The sequence below is a fragment of the Medicago sativa genome, chromosome 3 (assembly GCF_051527215.1).
Source record: "Medicago sativa cultivar Bolivia chromosome 3, Bolivia_mono, whole genome shotgun sequence".
Lineage (NCBI taxonomy): Eukaryota > Viridiplantae > Streptophyta > Magnoliopsida > Fabales > Fabaceae > Medicago > Medicago sativa.
Window position 1 is genome coordinate 82778246 of NC_140751.1, and position 11001 is coordinate 82789246.

Here is an 11001-nt window from a genome sequence, read left to right on the forward strand (position 1 = left end):
GCGATGCATGATGATGACACCAGAGCTATCATGGCTGCACGTTGGTGGGAGAGCAGATTGCGTCGCACAGGCCTTGGTTGGCTCCAAGATACTAGCTACACGATTATTGATCATGGGCTGATCTGTGCGTTCGTGGAGAGGTGGCACGAGGAGACTTCCAGCTTCCACCTTCCGTTTGGGGAGATGACAGTCACATTTGATGATGTTGCCTCTTTGCTGCATATCCCCATTGACGGCATGCTCCTGTCCCACGGGTCCATATCACGGGACGAGGCGGTGGAATGGATGGTGGAGTACTTGGGGTCTGATCTGGGTGATGCACTCAAAGAGGTCGAGAAGACCAAAGGTGCACATTGCAGATTTAACTACTTGGAGAGGATATTCAAGGAGCGTTTGAAGGAGCAGAGGGATTTGGTGGACCAGTATGGTGTGACTGAGGAGGTGGAGAGGTTGCGGGACCAGGCTGTCCGTATATATTTGCTATACTTGGTGGGGATCACGATCTTCAGTGACAAAAGTCAGTGGGCTGTGGATGTTGTCTACCTGAAGTACTTCAGAGACCTTGATCTTTGTGCCGGTTATTCATGGGGAGCTGCGGCACTAACTCGGTTGTATAAGGAGCTCAACAATGCTGCACGTTGGAACACCAGTTAGGTGGCAAGATACCTGAGTTTGTTGCAGGTATAAAATAAGAACTATGTTTAATTTTTTTTAATTTAAGTGTATATGGTTTGTATATTTATATGTGGTTGTCTTTGATGCAGGCTTGGGTGTTTCATCACTTCATAGATATGGGAAGCAAGGATGTCTGGGACGGATATGTGAAGAATTTGTATCCACGCGCGATGCTTTTTGTGCCACTGCATGGTTTAGGCACGGTGGACAACTACAGGAACTATCTAGATGCGCTGGATTTGACGAGGGTTGTCATGGTCCCATATGGAGAGCACCATCAGGCACGTCCGTTTGAGCGGGTCAGCCTTTACTCTGGATGGATGAGATGCGGAGAGCGCATGGTGAGATATCTGCCGGAGAGGGTGCTTCGCCAGTTTGGGTTTGTTCAGACCAGACCGAGACATCCCGTTCAGAGTGCACCTGTTGATGTGAACTTGGCGGAGATCACAAACCGCTTTCAGCGTGCACTTGATTATGCGCTGACACCTCAGGAGTTGGGAGAGACTGCAGTCCATGGTGTGGAGGTAGTAGATGGATACATCGAGTGGTTTTACCAGGTGTCTCATCCACACATGATTCTTCCAGACATGCCGGTACCGGTGCCACAGCCACCAGAGCGTGAGGTCCTTGATGCCCGAGCTGCTCAAGATGATGGAGACCTTGCGTACTTACAGCTTAGCGGAAGGATGAGCCGCATCAGAGACCACATTTATGCTGTGATGAGAAGCGGTCTAGTGCCGAAAGGGAGTGAGGAATGGCAGCATTTGGAGGATGCCTTGAGAGAGGTGCATGATGCCAAATTTTACCGTCGTCGGAAAGCTACTGAGGGTGGCAGGGGTGGTGGCAGAGGTGGTGTCAGGGGTGGTAGCAGAGGTGTAGTTATTAGGGACTGATACTATTTTATGTAATTTTAATGTTTGAATATTTTGGATAATTATGTTATGTATCATTTGGATAATTATGTTTTATTAAAGTTTAAAAATTATATTATGTTGTTAATTTGGATGTTATAATTTGATTTTCTGGTTTGCGTATGGTCAAAGGCCAAAAACATTGACTGAATTTGCTCTAAAACAGAGGCTCAGCCAAAACAGATGGCTTCTGCCTCTGAACTGATGCACTCCGGATTATTAAATCAGGACATATTTAACGCATTCTGGATTATATAATCCGGAACTGTCGTTCACCACCCCCTTTTGTTGACTTTCAACGGGGTGATTTACATGTTTCAGATTATATATTCCGGAATATCTCTAACACCTTCGGATTATATAATCCGGACCACTATTTTTATAACTGGTATGTTATACCCTAATTTTGGACCTAAAAATACTAACTCAATTCTTCTTTTCTTGCATTTCAAGCCATTTGAACTATCTCTGATCAATTACATCTTTCTCTGCATTTTATTTCAACATTACTTGCAAAATTCACATAAAAGGGCAGTTTAGTCATTTCCTATGTTAAAATTTCTTTCAATCTTTAAAAATTTGTTTGAGTCCTTTCAAATAGTTTGAGTGAGTCTTCATTTCAATTCTATGGCAAAATCCATTTCAAAAATTGCATTTGAAGTCATTTTGAGTCAGTTTTGCCCCTAGGGGCATTTTAGTCTTTTCAGGTGTCAAAACTCTGTTTAAACTCTTAAAAATTGTCTCTGAGCCTTTTAATTTTGTTTGTATAAGTTCTTGCTTTAATTTCCTGTTAAAAATCCATTTTAAAATTGCATCTGAGTCATTTTTAGTCGTTTTAGTCCCTAGGGGGCATTTTGGTCATTTCACATAAAATCTCTGATTCGTTTTAATCTGCTTTGTTGCTTTTAATCGTCTCGCTTTACGTTAATTTTCAATTTACTTTTTCAGTTCAATTTTAGTTTAATTTTCATTTTGGTCCTCGTACTTTTGTTATTTGCATTTTAATCTTTTTAAGTTTGTTAGAGTCAAAGTCAAGGTTTGTTACAAGTCAAGTGCCGCGTGGCATCACATCATTGGTCCAAGCATTCCCACATCACCTATAAATAGGTCAAAGTCATGGTCAAGGTTCACACACACTAATCATTTTTTACACAAAAATTCCCAAAAATTCCAAAAAAAAATCATTTTTAATTATTTTCTCTCCCATTTTTCTCTCATCTTCAACAACCTCTAACAAACTTTCTCATCATCCATCTCCACCATAACAAACCTCCATAACCACCTCCAACCACCATCTCTAACCACCGTAACCAATTTTTCCGGCCATCTCTAACCACCGCAAAATCACCATAACAACCATCATTATCATCATCATTCAACCCTCACCTTCATCATCAACCTAACATTCCTCATCGCAAATCCTCACGAAAATCTCTCGAATTCACTATTGGCAGCAAGAATCGCAGCAACAACAGCGAAAGGAATTGGTTTGTATTCGCGTTCAAAGGCTCATCGAACCAGATCCAAATGTGAACAAAAGGAAGCAAGTCGAAGAAACGAAATCGCAGTCAACAACCACACGCTGTTCTAGATCGAAACGCACAGAAGGAAAACGAGCAGAATCACGAAAAGCTCAAGGAAGAAGAACAGCAACAACCAGTTCGGAATTGGAGTAGACGAGGGTGAAGCTTCGCGAAACGGAGGTATTTCGTCCCTTCTTTCTCACCATTGCATGTTGTAGTGTTCGTTTGTTCATGTCTTTTGCTCAAAATTTTCGATTAGCAATGCATAGGTCCTGATATTTAGTTTTTGGCAATTTTGTGTGAAGATTTGAATAGAGGAGTGAAAGAGCTTTAATTTGATGTAAAAAAATTTAGAAAAGGAGGAGTTAAAAAACTCCGACGCGGTGGTGCCACCGCCGGCCACCGCGTCGGAAAATCTTTGCTCACCTGAGAAGAAGGTAGGGGGCGGCGCTGTTTATGAGTTGTGAGGGAGGGAGTATACGTGAAAGAAGAAAAGGAACACTTGGTGATTTGTTTGTTACCATACAACAATTTTATATATATACTTCCTTCATATTTGTATAACCCTACCCACCATCCATGGATCTTACCCGCTCCAGGCCCATCTCTCTTTTCTTGTTTTTTTAAAAAAAAAAATCACTACAGTTTTGTTGTTTGCACCCCCCGTTCCTGCATGTTCTTGCTGTTTTCTTGCTATTTACACCCCTGCCTGTCCAAAATTTTTCATAAAAAAATCCTAAAATTTTTTCTATGTGTTCTTGATCATTTTCTTGACATTTTTGTGATGTTACTATGTGTTAAATCTTGATTAAAAAATATGTAGTATTTTCTTGTTAATTGTTTACTATGTTTGTTAAATTTGTGAAGGTTTTATGTGCTCTTGTGTCCAAAAATCCTTTAAAAATTCTAAGTATTTTCATACACATTTCTTGATAGTTTTGTGGTATTTTTGTGATGTTTCTAGCCTATTAAAAATTGATAAGATTAGTGTGGTGTTTTCTTGCTTTAAGTTGTGAGGTTTTATGTTAAAGACTTGTGGTTTTTTTGCCTAATTTCAATTCCAATTCTTGATCGATGTTCTTGATTCATGATGTATAATTTTTGTGACGGTTTTGCTGCTGTTCGAATGTGTTTTTGTTGTATGTTTGTGTATTGTGCCTAGTTGCTTGCTTTGCAAGATTTGTTCGTGAATAAATAATGTAAAATATGCTTAAATTCACTATTAAAATGCATGGTCTATCACATCCCTTTGATTCCCATTTTACAATCTTAGTTCATGTCTTTAAAATGTGTTAAAATGTGAGGATTATAAGTCATGTGAACCTTGCATTTTGTAGTAGGATTTTAGCTCTATTTTGCATCATTTTCGCTATGTTTTTGTGGTAATTTCTTTGCTTTTGTTATAGTAATTTTTACTTGCTTTTACTTCTTGATATTGTCATGTGCTACTAATCCTTTTGTTTCATGTTTCTTAAGCATCCTATCCTCCATTTCCACTTTATTTCTTGCACTTTAATTTTCATGCAAAGTTAGAATGTAAAAGACTTAGGAATTTTGTATTTTACTTCATGCAATTTTAATTTCTTGCAAGACCATAGAATGTAATTAGGGCATGATGTAATAAGGACAATGGACTCTAATAATGTACACCGACACAAGCACCGACACATGCACACACATCACTTTAGGTATATGGCTAGAATATGCATGTTTAGATGTATGTTTAGATGAATGCTTAGGATTTACACTTAGAAAAATCAATTTTCCAAAAAATATGAACAATTTCACTCAAATGTTTTTCTTAATAAACCTTGGGATCAAAATCCCATTGAATTTTCCTTTTCTTTTCATAAATAAAAAATCTTAAAGAATTTAATCATACTTAGACCTTTTTTTGCAAATGACTAAATTCCACCTCACATTTTTTTACAATCTCATGCCCTTGAGGCCTCTCTCTCTCATTCTTCAAATTCCAATTTTCAAACTTAAAATCAACCCACAAAAACAAAAACACTTTTGGAAGAGAACTACGGTGGATTTGATCCCTTAAACGGGTACGTAGGCAAGGAACCAAAATTCCTTCAATTCAAATAAAATAAAAATTCAAACACTTTCTCCTCCCTCCAATTCTTCACTTAGTAAACCCTTAGGTGTAAATATCATTTTTCAAAATAGCATTTAAAAATAAAGAGCGCGCGTAGAAAGTAAAGACGGTTCCTATAGGATACTATAGTCGTTATGGGTGCCTAACACCTTCCCGTAGCGAAAACAACTCCCGGACCTCGATTCTCAAGGGTTTTGCTTATTTTTTCCCTTCCCAAGAAAAAATGAGATATCAAAGGTTAAAAAGGTTCAAACGTAATCAATGTTTGACACCCGAAAACCAAGATAAAACATGGTATCATCAACCATCAGGGTGAATGGAGTGTCAAACTACACGAATTAATCCGGAATAAGTATTCCGGAACTAGTTCGGATTATATAATCCGGACGAAGGGTATTTTGGGAAAAAAATAGAGCGCGCAAGGAAAGGCATAGGGTGGGAAAAGTAACACTCTTGTATATATTCATGCTGTCAAAAATGGGCCGGGCTAACGGGCCGGCCCAAAGCCCATATTTTTGGACGGGTCGGGCCTAAAAAACTAGCTCAAAAACACACTCGGGCTTTTTTGGCCCAAGCCCATTTGGGCCATACAAAAATTGGGCCGGGCTGGCCCATCGGGCTTTGGGCCGGCCCGTTATTACTATTTAATTTATTTTTTGTTAAAAAAATAGTATATTTTTGAAAAAAATTATCAACTATTTTAAAATTTATCAATAAAAAAATGTTTAAATAAATAAACTTAATAAAAATGAATGAATTTAGCTTAAAGTTTTAAAATTTTAAAGTTTATAAACTATTAATTTGATTTAATTGAATGAATAATATATAGTTTCATTAATATTCAATGTTAATGTAAAAATTACTTACACTTTTATGTTCATCCAATCATATTTTAGGAAAAAAATAGTGGTGTGTGACTAATATATAAAAAAAAATGAATAAATTTTAAAAGTAAAAAATAAACGGGCCGGGCCGGCCCACACAGGCCGGGCCAGGCTCTAGAATATGCGGCCCAATTATAATTGAGCCGGGCCAGGCTGGACCATTTATGTAGTCGGGCCTCTTGGGCCCGGGCTGGACTGGGCCAGCCCATTTGACACCTCTATTCATGAGTGCTACTACTTATATCCATAGCGTCGCTTGGAAACATACGATGTTTTAGCTCCTTGACTTTGCGTTGACCATATGATTTGTTTGCTTTGCATGATCAACTTGTCTTGAGTTTGGAAATTTTGCCACATGTCCATATTATGAATGTTGATGTTGCTTTTGATAGGTGATGACAATGTCATATGGTGTTTTAGCATTAATTAGGAGTCATTTCAAAGTCATTTGAGTAAGTTTTCATTATGTTTTAGTTGAGTTATATAAATAAATCAATGGATGAACATAAAAGAGTAATTATGCGTACAAGGCCCTAAAACCATGTTAAATCACACAAACCAGACAACTTTGTGGTCGTGCTATACTTTTTATAAGATTTATCAAGTGATTTCTTAGGGTATAGTCACCATAGACGTTTTGGTGAGGAGAAATAATACAAGAGATGAAGAAAAAAAATGAAGGCTCAACTATTGATACATGCACATTGCGTGCTATGAGCTGCCCTTCGCGCAACTGGGGAGAATTTATAAGTGTTTAGCTATTAGATAATCAATGCATGTATTGAGCTGTGTAATGTGTGATGCACACAAGGCAGTGCGCGTCTCGCACATATTTTTTCAGAAATATTGGAAAAACATGCCTATAAATAAAAAAGTTCGACCTCATTAAAAAATCACACTCTGACGACCAAAACACAACAAAATCGCGATTTATAAAGCTTGGAGCAACCTAAAACATCCAGGACGTGAGGATTCATCATACAATGATCCTCTATTTATGTATTTAATTACATATTCAATTGTTTATGTTTAGTTATCATGAGTAGCTAGTTTTCTAGATTAGGTCATAAAGATGACCTTCTCTATAGCTACTTGAACCATGTAATTTGTTGAGTACTTTTGAATGCAATTGAATTACTTAGTTTTATCCGATTAATGTTTGTTATTAATGCATTTATATGTTTACGAATGTTCATAAATTGGTCTAGATTTTGAATGCTTATATAAATTGGTGTAGATTTTGAATGCTTATTAACCCTAACTTTTAGGACTTAACCTAACATTAACCTTTTAATTTATAACAACTTTAGACATTTTCTATTACAGCCTTGATAAGAGTTTGCATAATGAATTAGTTAAAAGAGACGATTTAACAGTCTAATAACCATTCCCTAAAAAAAAAAAAACAGTGGCTCTGTTTGGTAAAAACAGCGGATAGCTGATGACTGATAGCTTTTAGCTGATGGCTGATGACTGATAGCTAATAAGCTAGTTGAAGTGTTTGGTAAAATTAGCGGTTCAACTAGCTCATAAATGTAAAATGACATAAAAGGGTATTTTTAATTCATAATAAAATTTGTATCAGTTGATATTTAAAATATATTAATTTAATATGTCTTTCATATATTATTTTTAAATTAATAAATTGGATAATGTTTTATTTAAAATTTATTTTATTTAAGTTTTTAGACTTTATACAAAAATTAAACAAAACCTTTAAAAAAAAAGTTAATTGTGACCTTCTAAAACATAATTAAACGTAACGACCCAAAATAAAACAAAAATTTATTTTTAGACTTTAAAACAAAATTAAACGTAATGTAATACTCCCTCCGTTTCAAAATGAGTGTCGTTTTAGGTGTTTACACACATATTAAGAAATGCAATGATTAAAAGAAAGAGAATGGTTATTTTACCAAATTATCCTTATTAACTATTGGTTAGTTTTAAAAGTAGTACTTTGGAAGTAGTGTGCAAAGTATTAATTGGAGGGTACAATTGAAAAGAAAAAGTTATTATTGCATTGGAAACTGAAAGCAACATTCATTTTGAAACAGTTTTTTTTTGCTAAAGCGACACTCATTTTGAAACGGAGGGAGTATTTTTTTTAGGTATATGTAACATTTATATGTTTAGGGGAAAACGTAACTTTTTATTTTAAACGTGTGTGTGTATATATATATATATATATATATATATATATATATAAAACATACTTGAGCATATATTCAGTTAAAGTGAAATCTGTACTTTAATTTAAAAAAAGTAACATGTTTTTTCTTCTTAAACGTAGTTATTTATTTTGCTAAAAAAAATGTAGTTATTTATTACAAAGGGTAAAAATGGATTTTTGTTAAAGTGATAAGGGTAAAAATGAGACAAAAGATAATAAGCTATAAGCTATAAGCTCAGACGCTACTTGAAATAACTTCTGAAAAATAGCTCATAAGCTCGTGAAATAAGTTATAAGCTCATGGTGAAAAAGTATTACCAAACATAGCTAAATTTTATCAAACGAGCTTATAAGCTAAAAGCTATAAGCTTATTTAATGGAGATGTGTTATTTGAACAACTATTTTGGTGACAACTTTTGGGACAACCATAAATTTATAAAGAAAAGTAGGTATTTACACGAAAACCAAAACAATAGAGAGATAAAATAAAAGTATAATGTGAATATGAGAGAGAAAATTATCACAAAAGTTGTCAAAAAATAGTTGTTCAAATATCATTTCTCTATTTAATGGGCTTACCAAAGAGTCTCAGTCTAATACTACCTCCGTCCCGGTATAATTGACCTACTTTGGTTTTTCACACAGATTAAGAAAAGTGTATAAATAAAGGGGAAAGTGGAATATATTGTATTGGGAATGATAAAAGTAGTATTATTTAGTGTTATATTGTATTGGAAATGATGAAAGTTGTATTGAAAATTGAAATGGATCAGTTATTTTCGGACACTTTTTTTTTAAAAAATGGGTCAGTTATTCCGGAACGGAGGGAGTAACAACTTACACGGCCGTTCTAAAACAAAATAACAACTTACACTAAAATTTAATTTAAGAGAAATGATATTTTGACAACCATTTTGTGACAACCTATGTGACAACTTTATCTCTCATACTCACATTATATTTTTACTTTCTCTCTCTATTGCTTTGGTTTCCGTGTCACTATCTATTTTCCTTTGTAAATTAGTGGTTGTCACAAAAATTGTCACTCAAATGGTTGTTCATATAACACACCTCTTAATTTAAACTTACATTACAATATCGCTTCTTCGGGGAAAAAAATCTAAACCAATTGTCACAATCAAAAATCAAAATCTTCGTTTCCTTATTTATGGGGGTACAAGTCAAGTCATGTCTACTGTCCAATCCTTTGACAGACTACAAATTAAAGTAAGTTGCGTAGGGTCACATAATCGGTACGTGTTACATTTTTAAATCATACAAGTGTACGCTCATATACAAAATATTACTAATAAACTAAAATACCGAAACAGGTATATTCTATGAAGCCCCCGATACGAATACGGGTGTGAGTACTATACGATACGGGTGAACGGATACATGCATTTTTTTAAATTTAGGATACAATACGATTATGATAGGTTAACAAAAATTTATAATAAAACTTATCTGTATGTAAAATACTTAAAGAAAATTAACACTGATTACTCTTTATTAATGTATTATTATAAAAATTATAAATTTTTAATAATAATACATGTGATCAAAATATATTTTTTTTGAAAGTTTTCTTATAAATCATATTACATTTTCATATGTTGGGATATCAAGAGAAACATCATTAAAAGAACTCATGGCAAATTTAATCTAATGTTGATTAACTGAATCACCTCTCTCGCTACGTTCATCCACAAGAAGTATAATTTTAAGTGGTTCATCGAGAAACAATTCTATTGATGCATATCTAAAATTGAATCATATACATCTATAATGAATTTTTACAACATTGTCTCACTTTTTAACTCTTTATCTTTTTCTAGGATACATATCTGTGAAATATCTTAGAAGTATCCTTGTGTATCTGTGGAGTATCACATAAGTATCCGATAAAATATTTATTAAAAAATAAAATAATTAATTCTGATACTTCGTGGATACGTATCCGCGAGTATCCGTGGAGTATCAGTATCCTATACGTATCTGATACGGGTACGTCTCCATTTTAAAGTATATAGGCTTCATAGGTTATATTACCCATCAATAAAAAGTAGATAAAGATTAACCGTTTCAATCAAATGTAAACACAATGATACTATATGTATTTTTCATTCATTCATCAATGTCATATCATATTTTCATATTGATATATTTTAAAATAAATTCAAATATTAAACAAATTTTACCTCTAAAATACTTAAAATTTACCTCAAACAAAATCATCCATTCACGTATTTATGTAAATTCACCTGAAATTTCTTTCGCACAAAAAACACTATTATGTAAGCAAAAAATTGATATTGACATACACGCATTACACCATACATATCATCAATACAATTATGTGTTAGGGATGATGATGATGATTGATGGAAGCATTTACGTTTAAGAGTTCAAATCGCGTCATGAACCCAACCGGAAATCTAGAAACCTCGGAGGCTCCAATTTAAGGGCAAGGATGATTGCCAGCAGTCACAATCTCTGTGGCCACCGCATACACGTGGCTTTCTCAAACATGCTATTTTTGTGATAGTGAAAGCTTCACATTTTTTTTTTGTTTTATCACCTCACTCGTATACTTACAAAACTCTACACGTGTCGCCACGTGTATATATGACCATGGTTAGTGTTTTTGTAGTCTTATATATGTGACCATACAAAACTCTATAATAATGTATTTAAATGAGTTTCATGTTTTTTGCCATAATAAATAAT